Source organism: Prionailurus viverrinus, chromosome B3, assembly GCF_022837055.1.
Source record: "Prionailurus viverrinus isolate Anna chromosome B3, UM_Priviv_1.0, whole genome shotgun sequence".
Classification (NCBI taxonomy): Eukaryota; Metazoa; Chordata; class Mammalia; order Carnivora; family Felidae; genus Prionailurus; species Prionailurus viverrinus.
Genome location: NC_062566.1, coordinates 84,046,683 through 84,064,032, shown reverse-complemented (window position 1 = coordinate 84,064,032; position 17,350 = coordinate 84,046,683). Strand labels below are relative to the sequence as shown.

The 17,350-nt window shown below is 37.8% G+C and overlaps 1 pseudogene; it reads left to right on the top strand.

The window, feature by feature from the left end:
• Positions 1-6,244: 6,244 nt before the first annotated feature.
• On the top strand, positions 6,245-6,880 carry LOC125169024 (rRNA-processing protein FCF1 homolog; annotated as a pseudogene).
• The last annotated feature ends 10,470 nt before the right edge of the window (positions 6,881-17,350 follow it).

The window sequence follows — 17,350 nt, the reverse complement described above, 5'->3', positions numbered from 1 at the left end:
AGCAGATGTTGAGATGGAGTTTGGGATGCAAGATGTTTGGGAGGGATAAAGCCTGTGGATGAAAGGAGTAGAACCAAGATTGACCGGAAAGAGAAGTTAAATTGTAAACGCTGGCAGGGACCTCTGGAGCAAGTATTGTCTAACAGGATGTACCCCATCAGGCAGTCTGGTCTTTATTACCACCACCACATCTCATGCAATTATCAGTGGGGAGCTGTTCTGGAAGGGCAGGACTTCAACAGAATCCAAGCCTAAAGGAGCTGACATCTTCAGACTTTCTGCTGAATGCTTCCCCATAGCTGGACAGCAAGACCCACCTTGTAGGAGACAGGGCAGCACAAGTCTACACTATCTGCCATAGAAATTAATGTCCACCATAAAAGGATGTCAGTGTTTTCCCGGCTCTGCTGGTCATACATTGATTTCTTATGACAAATGGAGTTGACACAAAAATCACTGTATTTTACTCCTCGACTCACATCACAAGAGTGTATGCTTAATTGATAATAGGCTTGAAATGCTATATAAACAATTCAATTAAGATTAGAAAGATTGGAAAGTCAGGTTTACTCTATCAGCCCTCTTGGTGTAAAGATCAATGTATATAAGTAAGGATTTTTCCATTTAAAAGGAGATTTGAATGCACTTCATACTTGATAGCAAAAACCTGAAAGATAAGGACTATGGAGAAAACTGATCTTTAGCAGATTTCCAATATTTCTGAAATCTTGCTTTCCCAGGAAGCAAACTTTTTTAGTACTTATTTTCCAATTTTAAGTTCTACTGAGATGCAATGGATACTTTCATTTTCTGGTTAAAATGTTCAGTGGTAAGCTGAATTTCCTCAATTCTCAGGGTAATCCTGCAATTGCTGCATGTGTCCTCCATGGGGATTCCCTCTAAGAAATGCTAGACATCCTTTATTTCACAAAACTACCAAATTCTCAAAGAAGCAAAACACACCAAAAGAATTTTTTCCACTAGAATCAAAATTAGTCCTTGCTTAACATATAATACCTAGTTTGTCACATTAAGTACAAGTCCACTGCAGTCTAAAACATGGACCAAATTCATTTTGTAATAAATCATTTTGAATTTTTTTTTTGGTAGGGTGGGGTGGTGAGTGTTTAAGAAACTAGAATAGTAACAGAGCAGATCACCAAAACACTATGCATTTCACATTAACATAGTTCAGTTAACGACCAGTTTTTATCTTAGCTTTTCCTATGGAGCTGCTCTCACAATAACTACTAAAAATATTTCTTCCCCAGAGAAGCTTACCAGGGAATGAACCAGAAGGAGGAGATAAAGAGGGAATAAAGAAGATGTTCAAGAACATTCAACTATCTGGAGCTAAGTGTTTAATGAAGCAAGGACCAGAGCTGAGAAAGAATTTCTGAAAGGACACCAAACCAAGAGGGGCATCTCTAGATCAAGTGTTAACAAACCAAAGCCCATTAGCCAAATCCAACCCATCATTTGTTTTTGTAAATAGAGATTTATTGTAACACGGCTACATCTATTTGTTTACATATTGTCTATGGCTGCTTTCGCGCTACCATAGATGACTGAATTCAACAGTTGCAACAGAGATTATGTGTTGGTCTACAAAGCCAAGAATATTTACTATCTGTCCTTTTCCAAAAAAAGTTGCTGACCTGTGCTCTAGATGGTTACAAATACTGAGTCACAGAGGGCACTAGGCCAGTAACTATGATGTAGTCTTAAATGGAGAAGTAAGCTTCTTTGGACAAAGAGAGAGCTAAGGCAGAGTCTTCAGGACAATTGATGACATCTTATAACTCCTATGTGCCAAGCCATGCAAGCTGTTTCCACCTGCAAATAACAATCCTCTGTGATAATCCTTTGACATATTGTAAGTGACTCTTCTACCTCTCCTTTCCCCCCAAGTTTCTCTCGTTGCACCTCCTCTTTTCTAACTCACACTCTTCTGGGCATTTCCATCAACATTTTTAGCACCAAATAACTTCTATAGGCTGATGATTCCCAACTCCATATCTCCTGAACCTGAGATCTGCAGACCTACTGCCTTTGGAACAGCTCTACTCCTCAAATGCAATATACATAATAACTCACCCCTTCTTCCCCTCTAAATAAAATTAGTGATGAATTCTGACTGCCTTATTTAGATCCCTCACTCCACCCTTACTAGTTCTGTAACCCCAGGTAGATGACTTACACCCTTTAATACTTGGTTTCCTCATGTGTAAAGCTGGGATAATAAAAATACCTACTGCAGAGTGCCGTTAGGATTAAATGAGATGGTGTATGTAAAGGACTTAAAAAAATGCTCGACACAAATGAATAGCTCAATAACTATTAGTAGTGAAACTATCAGTAGAATGTTTTATTTTTATTTCCACTATTAGTAACTAGCAATTCCATTAAGTGTTACCTTTTACCTTGGTTCTCCTCTTGAAATTCTGACTTCTCTATGCTCTCACAGGGCATACTTCCTCCTAACAGATCAAGGGTTTATCATTGTTTTGTAATTGCTTATTTATATGTCATCTCTCAAGAAGTCCATAAGCAACTTGGTGACAAGCTGCATCTGATTTTACTCTTGATACTGAAGGAATATCATAGAATGGACATAGTGGGCAGGTGGAGAGATTAGCGAGAGGATACTAGATGAGACATAAAGAGGGCCTATTAAACTAAGTCAGTGGGACTGAGGATGCAGTGGGGAGGAAATGATTTCAGAAAAGTTCAGAAAAAAAGATTCAACAGAACTTGGCAATGACTGGATATCAGCAATGAAAGAAAATCTTCCATTGTACTTCCTACCAGCCACAAGTTTATCTACTCTTGAAGTAAGAATATTTTCAACAGAGCAAAGACTGTTATTTTGAGCTAGGACTGGTCGTAAGAATGAGAATTAGATGTGACTTCAGACTTTCTCTCTGCCCAGCTTTAATGTGTTAGTCCTCACCTAGTCTCCTCATCATATTTTTTATCCATTGAGCAGTGTAGCCCAAGAGATAAGAGCACATGTCTGAAGTCAGGCAACTAGTTTCAGTTCCTCCCTGATAACTGGGGACTACAGGCAAGTTACTTAACCCCTCCAAATCTCAGTTTCTTCATCTATTTTTTAATGAAAATTTATTTATTTATATTTTTATTTATTTTTACTTCAAGTGTAATGAACATACAGTTTTACAATAGTTTCAGGTGTATAATATAGTGATTCAACACTTCCATACATCACCGGGTGCTCATCACAGCAAGTGCACTCCTTAATCTCCAACACCTATTTCACCCATCTTCCCACCTACCTCCCCTCTGGTAACCATCAGTTTGTTGTCTATAGTTAAGAGTCTGGGTTTTTGTTTGTCTCTTTTTTTCTTTGTTCATTTGTTTTGTTTCTTAAATTCCACATATGAGTGAAATTAGTTTCCTCATCTTTATTTTTTTTTTCAACGTTTATTTATTTTATTTTTGGGACAGAGAGAGACAGAGCATGAACGGGCGAGGGGCAGAGAGAGAGGGAGACACAGAATCGGAAGCAGGCTCCAGGCTCTGAGCCATCAGCCCAGAGCCCGACGCGGGGCTCAAACTCACGGACCGCGAGATCGTGACCTGGCTGAAGTCGGACGCTTAACCGACTGCGCCACCCAGGCGCCCCAGTTTCCTCATCTTTAAAAGGAGAATGATGATTGTATCTACCTTGCTGGTTTATATGAAAATTAAATAGACAATACATGTAGAGCCTTGGGCACAGCACCTGGTAAATAGTAAACATTCCATATTCACTATTTTTATTTTATAAGAATAAACATAGTAAAGTAGTGAATCTTTAACTTGGAGAGCCACAAATAAAAAATTCCTAAGACAGAGCTACAACTTTTGTATCATAAAACATAAAATATAATCAAAATGTCTAATCTGGATATTTTGTAGAAAAGTAGGTATGAATACCACATGAGCCAAAAGATAAAAATCTCATCCTATAACACCTGTTGAAAGATATCATTAGAAATTGGACTAGAAGAAAAGAAAGTCAATCAGCTGAAATCATTTGACCTCCGTAATTTCTTTCATAATAAGAATCTGTACTCTGCTCAAGAATTGGACTCCCAATCTAACCTCTATCATATCATTGCTCACACAAATTTCTTTACCTTTCAGTTATGAATTTATTACCAAATCTTTTAGAACTGAACATTCTTATTCAGTATAGAAACAGCAAAGTCAAAAGATATGTTTAATAATTTCCTTCTAACAAATGGAAAGTAAATGTTATGAGTAGCATATTTTAGTATTATAACTAACTTAGGAATTATTGGTTTATATCATTTAGTGTTTATTGTTGCTTAGGAAGACTATAAAATCCAAATGGTCTATCAAGTTCCTGATTGGAAAGCTGTTCTATTCACAAAAGTTGACTAATGTGACACTGACAGTAGTTCATTGTGAATTTTTCATATTAGGCAAGTCATATCATTATCAGTATATTACTTTAAAAAGGTAAGAGTGGGGCGCCTGGGTGGCGCAGTCGGTTAAGCGTCCGACTTCAGCCAGGTCACGATCTCGCGGTCCGTGAGTTCGAGCCCCGCGTCGGGCTCTGGGCTGATGGCTCAGAGCCTGGAGCCTGCTTCCGATTCTGTGTCTCCCTCTCTCTCTGCCCCTCGCCCGTTCATGCTCTGTATCTCTCTGTCCCAAAAATAAATAAACGTTGAAAAAAAAAAATTTTTTTTTAAATAAAATAAAAAGGTAAGAGTGACATAAAATGAATGCAACTAAAATCTAAGGGCAAGTTCTCCCTAATTCTCCTTACCCTCCAGCCCAGCTACCACTACTTCCAGGGTTCAGATATCCATGAAATTTCAACCAAAAAGGGTTTGAAAAGATAGAGGCAACTTTTATAAGAAAAATAAAGTAAACTCAGAAGACAGGTAGGTGAAAAGAAACCCATTCCATTTTGGTCCTCTGTGTAGCCTCAATTGAGTCATTTCTTTCTATACTACTCTTTCCTCATTTCTGAAGTAATAATTGCCATCTCATCATCTTGACAGTGTGATCTAAATTCTAGGAATTTCTCTCGGCCTCATTTTGCCATTCAAAAATGATGGAATTGCATTAGACATTTCTAAGTTTGCTTTAGCTTTCAAATGCTATGACTCCAATAGGTCAAAGGTTATTTTCATTAAAGCTTAAAGACCTCTTATCCAGAAGACCCCTGGCCAAGTACACCTATGTTATCCATAGACATTATGGATTTCTTTAGGTCCACAAGAAGACAGAACATCTGACTGACAAATTTTTATGGAAAGTCAGGAAGCAGAAAGGCCAGTACTACAGAGAACTATCTAGAGAGGAGAAAGCCATTGGGGGAGTGGGGGAGCGGGGGGGGGGGGGTGTGGGCAGCAGGCCACAGGGCCAAGGTTAAGAATGCTTTCTTCATGGTAGATGTTCAACAGAGATGGTAAATTTTCTTGGAAAGTAGGTGTGGATATTGTCAGTGTAAGGAGAGAAGATACTCCAAAAGAGAAATCTGTGTGACATTAAAGACTACTTATCATGCTGAGTTATGTTGTCTCAAGACTTCATTGTCTGATGATAATTTTTATAAGTCCTCAAAAATGAAACTTGTAATCATGTATGAGAACTCTCATCATATGACCAAGTATATTATGAAGTTAAGGTTGCTATAAAAATACTCTTATAGTGAGGATTTGTTCTGGGCAAAATTATGGTGCAGAGAGAAAATATCATCATGACATTCTCATCTCCCCTCTGCCACATTTGTCTCCCCTCCAATTCTCACCCTTCCCTTGGTTTTCCTCCACCACCCCCCTTCTTAGTCCTGAATTCCTGAGGTATGGTGAGCTACCCTCTCAGCCTCTCAGCCATGGACTGAGCCTGGAAATACTGCACTTTCCTTTAGAACATCATCACAGTAGGATGAGCAATGGGCTTTGAAGTCAGGCATCATAGTATGAGTCCTGGCCCCCTGTGAACAAGGGAAAATTACATACTTGCCAAGTGCTGACATCTAAAACTGCTGTGTAGTTTAGAAGTGATAATATATTTAAGACACCTATCACAGTCCCTGGATTACAGTGCATGCAAAGTGACTCTTTTCTCCTTGTTTCTAAAGTGAAAATTCACTCAGTATGATAGCAGCATGGTTTAAAATCATTTGATAAGCTAATTCCCAATGGATGTTAATAACTAGTGGGAGTTTGGGAAGAAACAAGAGTGTGGCGTGAACAAGGGGAAGCAAAAGAAAGCAAGAAAGTATGCTACCATGAAGCAAACGATTAGTCTCTGAGATCAGGGGCTTAAAGAGAAGGATAGATTGAAGCCAAGAAAGGAAGGAAGGAAGGAAGGAAGGAAGGAAGGAAGGAAGGAAGGAAGAAAGAAAGAAAGAAAGAAAAGATCCCAGTGCACTCAAGGAAAGAGAAGTCCCCCCAACATCTTTCCTGCTTATTCTTCCAATATAACACACAGCTGGGCCTACCTTACTACATCCTGGTTGATACCAACTTTATCAACTTTTCCATTAAAGCCAAACTTGACTTAGTACAATCAATGATGGACTGTCTCTATGCCTAGTGTATCCCTTGTATAACCGTGTAATGGCTGAAATTGAGAAATTGGGGCAAAAGTATCAAGTGGCTCTAAGGATTGCCAAAGATCCAAGATTTGCATGATTACCATACACACACAAAGGAACCTATACAGACGACTGCTTAGTACAGACAGTAACTCACCACAAGTGTTACATGTGGCCACAGTTGACCGGGACCTTAAATGAAGGATCTGGAAGATCTCTGGAGTTCCCATCATGTACCTTTCTAACCACAGGTACAACATTGAACGGATGCCAGATGATTATGGAGCCCCTTGGTTCTAATTCTGACACTCTAAAGATAAAGTTCCTCTGCCTTCCTTTACCAACTTTTTCGGTTTCCAGTAAATATAGCAATATGCTATAGCATGAATTATTCTCCTTACCCATTTGTTCTGTTATGAGCTGAGTATGGTGAAACATACTCACTTTTTTATATTGTTTTGGAATTTATATTTTGTATCATTTTGAATTTTGTTGCATCTTTTTATAAATCAGATGATTGCACACACACACACACAAAAACATAGCTAGTGGGAGTTTAATCAGCTACTACTTCCTTAATCACTCAATGAAAGGAAATGCTTAGAGACCATACTTTAAAAACAGAAGAATGAAAACAGAATTTCTAGTGGGGTGGCAGGTAAGTAGAAAAATTGAATTTTTACGTGTTCTGTTGCACAGGTAGATGTTTTCTAGAAAACTCTGCATGGTAACTCTTTTCCAAGTGTTTTCAAAAACCAATTTTGCACTGGCCATGAGAAACTTAAAAACTTTTCAGCTAAGAAATAAAGATCTCTGATCTGACAGAAACAAAAAGAAAGGGAAGCCAAAGAAAGTTGTTTCAGAAGCAATTCTAAGGCACTCAGATTTCTTGATAACTCAGAAAGGTCTTGGTATTCTTATGTAGAAAGGAGACAGTATATGAGAAAACCTGTTACTTGTCTTTGTGGGAACTAATAAGTGAAACAGGCCCACAAAATAGCCTGATTATAGGGTACCAAGAATAAGACTTGATGACACTAGTGATGTTGTGACGCCTTCCTTGCTGTGAGTATATGATGATTCATAAGAGAAAAATTATATTTGTGGCAAGGAGAAGATAGAAAAGGTGAATCGTGACCCAAAGGAAGCTTCATTTATACCATATACTCATTTACATGAATGAAGTCATTCTTTTAAAAGTTTAAGTTAGTCATAATTAATCTGTGACTATAGGATCTTTCTGTAAGACTCCAGTGAAATGGGAGTTAGCATAAATATCCATGATATTCAAGCATATTTTTAAAACCCACAATTTTGGCCTAAATTACTCAGATAAGACACTGGCTGCTCAGCTCTTTCTGCTGAGGAAGTGCATTAACTACCACCAAAGAGTAGAAGCTGACATTATTGCTGGAGTTTCTTAAAGCATTTCTGAACATCTGATTACTCATAGTCTACAACTTACAAATTATATAAACCTTTTGAGAATTGAGAGTCAATGCTTTCTTTTCATTATATTAGAAAGTAATAGCATTGTCTCTGAAAGAAATTAGAGGCCCATGGCTAATATTTACTGTGGACCATCTTACTCAGCGAATCCTCAGTAAATGTCAATTGTATGCATAGCCGACTCATCAGAGAAAACAGGAGTCCTGAAAGGGAATTATGACCCAACAGAGATCTCTGTTGATATGCCTTTTCCAGAGCAAAAGACTCAGTGATTTCTCTAAGACTAGAATCTGTGTTTTCTGACTTTCAGGCAGTGCTCTTGCAGTGTCCCATACTTCTACCCTAGGAAGCTGAGTTCAGTGTAAATATTTTGACATCCAGGTTAGATCTGCCACTTCCCAGCAATGTGATCATGGAAAAAAGGTTAAGCCCCTTTGACACTCTAATTTCCTCATCTGTGAAATGAAAATATTACAGGTACCTCGTATGATAGCTGTGTGTGTGTGTGTGTGTGTGTGTGTGTGTGTGTGTCTCAACATTTCAATGGCTTTCAAGGACAAATATTTATTTCTTACTCTCCTCACTGAGCTGAGATTCTGTGTTATTCTAGAAGTTCACGGACAGGAGTTAAAAGGGCAACTGGACACCCATAAAGCCTCTTAAAACTTGAGCTCACTGAATGCTTTCATTTCCACCCATATTCTAATAACCAAAACAAGTCATGTAACCAAACCCAAAGTTAATAGGAGAGAATATGCCACCTATCAAGAAGAAGAAAATAGTTAGGAATGATAAACCAATTACCAGAGCATATAAAACATCAAATAAAATTAGCGTGTCCAAAATAGTGATTCTGTCCCCTACTCCCTCTCTAAGTCTGGATTCTCAAGTTTACAGATTCATAAAATTGGTTGATTCATAAAATGGTTGGCTAATAATCATCCTCATACAAGCAGTATAAACAACAATACAGAATTTAGTCTGCAAATATAAATGATTTTCTTTTGGATACTTAAGTCACATATTTTCTATATCACATGTATTTTATCACATGTATTTTATATTGTATTTTTTAATACCATTTTTCATTTTAAATTATTTCTAAGGCTTTAGGTGTGCTGTCCAATGATGATTCTCAATATATAAGTTTTAGTAAAAGTTTGAAAGCACAACCATCTCCAGTAAAGTCTTCTCAACTATATTAAGATGCACTTTAATAACAAAGTAAAAATCTCCAAAATAACAATTGTCATGACTTGCATGTGTACAGGAAAATATTATAATATCAACCTACATGCATAGATAATGCAGGTTGAAATAATTTGAGGGGTAGTTTTGTAGTGGTCACAATTATAAAAAATCTCAAAAAAGTAACTGCAAAAGGAAAGGATAACTCACAAAAATATATTTATTACCACACAATACTAATTTTTACTACCAGCATCTTGTGTCAGAACCCCTAGGACTACCAGGGAAAATGAAGAAACTATGATTAAGAAATAAGCATTTCCACTATCATCCAAAATTTCCATTTGCATGAAGGTGACTGTGAATAAATTATATTCATCTTTGCTCAGAATTCTTGACTATATATCACAATGAAATATTAAGTTGTATACTCACAAAATGTCTAGTTAAGAAGAATATTCTCTCAGGTTGATTTCAGTGATGAATTTAGAGTTAGTGTCTCTCTGTGAGAGTCTATATTATATATGACAGCTTCATTTATAAAATGCTTCAGTATTAAAGTGACCCTGAAACAATAAAAGATGGACATGAAGTGCATAAAAAGGTCCGATTAGAATGCATTTATTTATGTCCCAGTCATCAAAAGAGATTAGTTATTCTCTAGATTAGTGCTATGCCACCATTACTGCCCTGTATGGAAAAGACTTTCACAGTGGTTTTCCATTTTCATCTATCTTCTGAATTAAATTAAATTAAATTAATTTTTAGTGTACAACAGAAGAAAAAAATTCCCAGGGGAATCAGTTTCTTCCTGAGCACTGCTCTCCAAAACCACCCCTCAGATCCCAAGGCTTTTATGTGTTCACTCTCCTTTGATATCAAGAGCACATTGATTTCAAGTATAAAAACATTGTAGGGGAAAATCCTTAGGCAGGGTGCATTACAAAATTTATTTAAAGAAACAGAATGTTTAGAGGAATTTATAGGAATAGGCTTAAGTGCAAGAAAACAGGCAACCAAAATATTTGTATCATTTTCAGCAAGTCAATGTAAATCTCTTGCCCAGCCCTCCAAAATTTTTCTCACATGGTTTTTGACATTTAAACTTCTACACAAGAGAGCAATGTCTTTCAACCCAAGTTAGTGATAATGCTTAAAGTGTATATAAACTTGAGAATTATAGCACATTACAGTCCCAACAAATATACAAGTAATTAAAACCAGCCTTTTCCTGAAACCATGTTTTAACTGAGGCAAAGAGCAAGCAAGTTCTGGACACATTAGGTAAAGAGAAACAGGAAGAGAATCCATGCAATGGAGATAGAAGTCCAGAAAAAGCAAGCTTGGTGCATCAAACAAGCTTCACTTATTTCAAGATTTTCCCTAGAGTTGCAATGAGTGGGTGCCTTCCACTGCATGATCTAGCCTCTGAGCATAGTGGTGTAACCAGCTGCAATCCAAATCAAACTTAATACTATTTTGGTGGAAAGGGGATTTAAGTTGTGGGTATGAGTGTTACTGGAGCCATTACTAAAAAAAAAATAGTCTCCTCATTGTATATACTAATCAAAAATGGGTAAATAGACTATTCAAGTATCAGCACATGTCAAACGCAGAGCTTTCCTGAAAAAGAGATGATATAGAAAGGACATAACAACTTAATGCAAGGACTAAAGTAAGTCCACCAGTGATAGTGAGGCACATTTGGTTTCCATATAAGAAAGAATTTCCTAAAAATTAGAACAGCATCATCTGAAGTGATGAACTCCTTACTCAAATGTTCAGGTAAGGGTGATGTGAAAAGGTTACCTGATTAAGAGATGTGGAAGGAGTTTGTACCAAAAAGTGAAACTAAACTTGGCTAAATACCTCTAATTTCTGAGGCCACAAAGAGAGTTTATGAGACATTAGTATAATAGCCCATAAAATAAAGGGTTTTTTGGAGAATGACTATAAAAATGAAAGAAATTAAATGTTACAAATGAATCTAGAGGCCAGAAAAGACATGAACAAAGGCAAGACAAAACTGGCATTGGCAAGGAAGAGCAGGTAAACAGGACACATGGGAATAAGATATTAGGTAGGATTAAGAAGAGCTAGGATGAAAAAACTGATGCTACTTACCAGGGTGGAGTGCACATGGAATAAAGACATAGGGATATGCAAATTAGGAGAATGAGAAATCAGCCTGAAATGGAGTTTCCCCAAATAGGTGCAGGGTTTAATATGTACTTCATGGGTTAAAAAAAAGGAGTCCTATGGTCAAATATTAAACATGTTTGCAAATACTTAGTTAAATACCATTAAACAGTCTCATAGAGCCTTAGCTATTCATCACAATTGTAAGTCTCCAAGAGAGGGAAATAATATGCAATGTCCCCATTAAATCAGTTTTTTATAGAAATCTTCAGGAACTATTACTTTTAAGAACATACAATAAGGGAAGCCTGGGTGGCTCAGTTGGTTAAGTGTCCAACCCTTGCTTTCAGCTCAGGTCATGATCTCACACTTTGTAGGATTGAGCCCTGCATCAGGCTCTGTGCTGACAGCTCGGAGCCTGGAGCCTGCTTTGGATTCTGTGTCTCTCTCTCTTTCTGCCCCTCCCTTGCTCACACTTTGTGTCTCTCTCTCAAAAACAAATAAACATTGGGGCGCCTGGGTGGAGCAGTCAGTTAAGCATCCGACTTCAGCCAGGTCACTGTCACGATCTCACGGTCCGTGAGTTCGAGCCCCGCGTCGGGCTCTGGGCTGATGGCTCAGAGCCTGGAGCTTGTTTCTGATTCTGTGTCTCCCTCTCTCTCTGCCCCTCCCCCGTTCATGCTCTGTCTCTCTCTGTCCCAAAAATAAATAAACGTTGAAAAAAAATTAAAAAATTAAAAAAATAAATAAACATTAAAAAAATTTTTTAAGAAAGAATATACAATAAAAAATAAATATTGGATTTCATATTAGAAATACTGGACTTAGTATCTGATCATGAGTGAAAACTTGGACTTAGAACACAGGCTTGTACTCAAAGCCTAGTCATAATGAACCGTGCTAATTGACAGACTAGAAACAAGAATCTCAAGCCAATTTGGGGAGGAAGGACAGTAAAGTTAATCTCAAAAATTGTCCTAATGCTTTAAGTCCTGTTTAAGAGCCCTACCTTGTACCAGATTCTGTATTCTAAATTGTTGGCCATGAAAATAGAATTTGGATAGTTATTTCATAAGTAAAATAAGAAATATGAGATGGGAATATTTCAAAGAGCTTGGTCTCACTATTCAAAGAAAATAATCACTATAGCTACCATGTATCAAATATGACCAATTGCCAGATAATTCAATCCTCACCACAATTATCTTGTTATGGTGAGGAAATCAGAGATGAGACAAAATAGGGCCACCTGGGTGGCTCAGTCGGTTGAGTGTCCAACTCTTGATCTCATGGTTCATGAAGCTGGAGCCCCCACTGGGCTCTGTGTGGTCAGTGCAGAGTCTGCTTGGGATTCTCTCTCTCCTTTTCCCTCTGCCCCTCCCCTGCTCACTCACTCATTCTCGTTCTCTCTCTCTCTCAAAATAAATACACATTTAAGAAAAAAGAGATGAGACAAAATAAGTTACACTTCCAAGATCTCTTTGCTAGTAAGCTGTAGATTCAGGATTCAAGGTCTGCCTAACTCCAGATCTTACACTCTTAAATGGTGGGTGGTGCTGCTATTTAGTGATTAAGGAACATTAAGAACCACTAATTCACAGTATGATACAATAACAATTTTACATATGAATTTGTAACAAAATATATAGTGTATGACCAGACCTTGCTTAAAACCCCTGTCTCTTCCCATTATACTCAAAACCCATGACATGCATTAGAATGCTCTAGATTACAAGGACCTAAGTGATCTAGTCCCTGCCTGCCAGACTAATTTTATCACTTCTCCCTCTCTCTCTCTCTCTCTCTCTCTCTCTCTCTCTTTCTCTCTCTCTCTCTCTCACTCACTCATAGTGCTCCAGCCACAAAATTTCTGACATTCTCTACATCATTCTATGCTCTCCCTTGTCTTGGGATCTTTGCACTCGCCATTCTCAGTACCTAGAACAGTTTCCAACCACCACCCTCCCACCCCTTCACATCTTATCCCGCAAGTCTCAGCTTAAATGTCACTTTTTCAAAGAGTTTATCTTTTTCCACTGTGTCTACAATAGCTAACTCACCCCTCTCCTCTTGTACCAATCAGCCTGGCTATTATTATAGCAGTCTATTGCTTTGATTATATTAACCACAAACTGTGGTCTTTATTTACTTGTTTATTTTCCTTCTGCTTCACCAAACTGTAATCTCCCTGAAGGCAGGAGATCTGTCTTGTTTACCCAGACTAGTTGAAGGCTTGGTTCCTAGTGACCACTCAATAAATAAAATAAATGCCCAATAGGTATTATGCATTGAGGTCTGAAGAACAGAAGAGAAATCTGGGATTATTTATATATTTGGGAGTAATGGGCTGAAAGATGGTATGTGAAGCTATGGATGTGGATGGGTTTATGCACGGAGAATGTGCAGAGCAATAAGAGGAAAGAGACTAAGTTAAAACCTTGACATAGTAACCATCATCCAAGATGGTCCACAATGATTCTTCCCATTTATCTGGCCCTTGGGTGGTTCCCTCCCAAAATGAATAGGACTGACCTGTGTGACTACCAAGATAATAATATATTGCTATCAAGTGCTGTAGAGTTTGAGTTGCAATTCTAGGTCATAAAAGACTCCTCCTTGCTCTCTCAGAGAGTCAAATGCCATGTCAAAAGGACATTGAAGTAGCCCTCTGGAGAAATCAGTATGGCAAGAAACTGACATCTCCTAATAGCCAGCACCAACTTGCAGCACCTTGAGTGAACCAGTAGAAGCAAACCTTCCAGCTGCAGTCGAACTTTCAGATGACTGCAGAGCTGGCTGACATCTTACCTACAATCTCATAAAAGACTCAAGCCAGAAATACTCAACTAAGCCACTCCTAAATTTCTGATCCATAGAAACTGAATGAAATAATAAATATTTGTTGTTGTTTTAAACATGAAGTTTTGGGATAGTTTGTAACCCAGCAATAGAAAACCAATACACTCAAGGACAACAATACATTCTTTTTTTTTTTTCAACGTTTATTTATTTTTAGGACAGAGAGAGACAGAGCATGAACGGGGGAGGGGCAGAGAGAGAGGGAGACACAGAATCGGAAACAGGCTCCAGGCTCTGAGCCATCAGCCCAGAGCCCGACGCGGGGCTCGAACTCACGGACCGCAAGATCGTGACCTGGCTGAAGTCAGACACTTAACTGACTGCGCCACCCAGGCGCCCCAATACATTCTTAATTAAGATTTGTCCAATAAGAATACTACAAACTCATCTTACGAATTTTACAAAACAGTATGCCATAGTTCATCTCTTCAGGCATTTTCTTAGAATACATTTTTCATCACACATATTCTGGCTTGCATTCTTAAATCAAAAACCAGACAGCCCATCTCTATCAAAGAGCTGGACATAAGAAGTACAATATATCAAGTAACAACCTTTTAATGGAGGGCATTTAATACTACAGAAACTGTTGTGGAAGTAGGAAAGTATCTTATGCAATTCCATGACCAAAATTTTACCTTTCGAAAATTGATTAGTGTGGGTTGCTTCTCAGAAAAAAGGAATAAGAACATTTGTTGGGTGTCTACTAAGTGTCAGGCTCTGAACTATAAGCTTTAACATCTATTATCTCTTTTAAAAAACGCTATGAGGTCAGGGCCCCTGTGTGGGTCAGTTAGTTAATCATCTGCCTTTGGCTCAGATCATGATTTCGTGGCTTGTGAGTTCAAGCCCCGCATCAGGCTCTGTGCTGACAGCTCAGAGCCTGGAGCCTGTTTCAGATTCTCTGTCTCCCTCTCTTTCTACCCCTCCTCAGCTTGTGCACTGTCTCTCTTTGTTTCTCTCTCAAAAATAAACAAACATTGAAAAAACATTTTTAATAAAAAACCCTATGAGGTCAATATTATGGGCCTCATTTTTGCTTGCCCATCAGAGCTTCCTCATCTCAGCATCTGGGTCCTTTTTTGCTTGTGGCTTTAAATTTATGTTGGATAATTGTCATCAATTGGAGAACATCAGGTATCTTCAACCCCTGTTTGGAATGAAATACTCTCTATAAAAAACAAAACAAAACTATATATATATGTATATATATATATATATATATATATATATATGTATATATATATATATATATATATATATATATATCTGTGATGAAGGGAGGAGTCTTTTGGGGGGGCAATAAACATTTGGATTTTCAAATGGAGCAACTAAAGTTTTAGAATCACAAGTAGTAGTATATTAGAGCTGAAGAACCTGAGAGAACATTTATCTAAGCCCTCTCATATTGCAGATGAGGAAATGGGATTCATTAGCACAGAATAATCTGTCAAGTGGCCCATAGTGAATTAGTAGCTGAAGCAGAACTAGAAATAGCAACACTGCCTTGATTAAAATTGCAACGGTGCTTGGCATCTAGTAGATGCTCAGTAAATTAAATGAGGCTGTGATGCATCATCCTAGAACAATTACAGTTCCTCTAATATTTAGTGAGAACTGGGAGCTTCCCCCCAAAATCTGGTATGTTCACTTTCTTCCTTTTTGCAAGCCAGTAGCATCAAAGGTTGAGATTTAAAGTAGCACCTAGACTTTGCTGCACCAAAGAGAAGGGAACTGGGAATGCTGTCATTTTCTTAGACCATGTAAAAAGCCACCTCAAAATTTAGTAGCTCAAATCACTCATTTTGCTTACAAATTTGTAATTTGGGCAGGAATAAACACAAATAGCTAGTCTGTGTTCCATACAACATCATCAAAGGCAGCTTAGCTGAGGACTAGAAGATCCATTTTCAAGATGGTTCACTCATGGCTAGTAAGCTGGAACTAGCTATAATCTAGAAGTTCAGCTAGAGGTGTGTGCACTGGATGCTCCATCATGCTGCTGCACTGGCTACTTAGGATTCCTCATGGCATGGTGGCTGGCTTCCAAGAGCATGCATCCCAAGAGACAGGAAGTGGAAGTTGCCATATTCTTAAAGCCTGGGCCAAAGACCAGCACAGAGTGATTTTCACCACATTCTATTGGTCAAGCAATCACAGAGCCCTGATTCCAGAAAGACAATGAAGATGCCATCTCTCTCCCTTTTTTTTCAGTTTAAATTTATTTATTTTGAGAAACAGTGTGTGAGCAGAGGAAGGGAAGAGTGTGCGAGAGAGGAAGGGAATCCCAAGCAGGCTCCACACTGTCAGCACAGAGCCCAATGCAGGGCTCAAACTCATGAACCACAAGATCATAACCTGAGCTGAAATCAAGAGGCAGACGCTTAACTGACTGAGCCACCCAGGCAACCTGAAGATGTCATGTCTTAATGAAGGTATATCAGAAAATTGGTTGGCTATGATTTAAAGCCATCAAAGATACTATCCTTTTAGTGTAAATGTAAATATGATTCCATTTTGCTGATGTGACAAAGAATTGAGCATTATTGGAGATAAGTCATAGATATCAAAATTATAGTCTTTTCAAAGGTATTAATCCCTTCACAATATAGTAATCAAAAAAGGATAATAACAAGCTCTCATGGGAAATTGAAAGGCTTATTTATAGCTATAAAGGCACAGTATACTTATAATTTGTCTTAATAAATGCTTGTTAATAGTGAGTTATGTATATAATGTCCTAACAGGTGAAAAGTATAATTATTATGTGCTTAAATAATTTTGCACCATGAAGCCTTTTCAGATTCCTGGACAACTGTCCATACCTGAATTGAAGAAGCCTCCAATTAATTAATTTTGCTGAACATGCCAGTAAAATATCAAACCCTATTTTTGAAAATGCTAGTTTTATGGGTTTTTAATTTTTGCAAAAGAAGCAATACCTATTGGATACCATAGGATTTCAGAACTTCTTTGCAAATAAGCCATGTTTTCACAGTACATGCTTAAGTCAATATATAACATATTCAGTCAGTTCTCCCAGTAACAGTCCTATTCAGGAATTAAATTGTATCCAAAGGAAGAGTTTTTCTAGTAATATTTAGGAATAGAATTGAATTGTCTTTATTGCTGTAC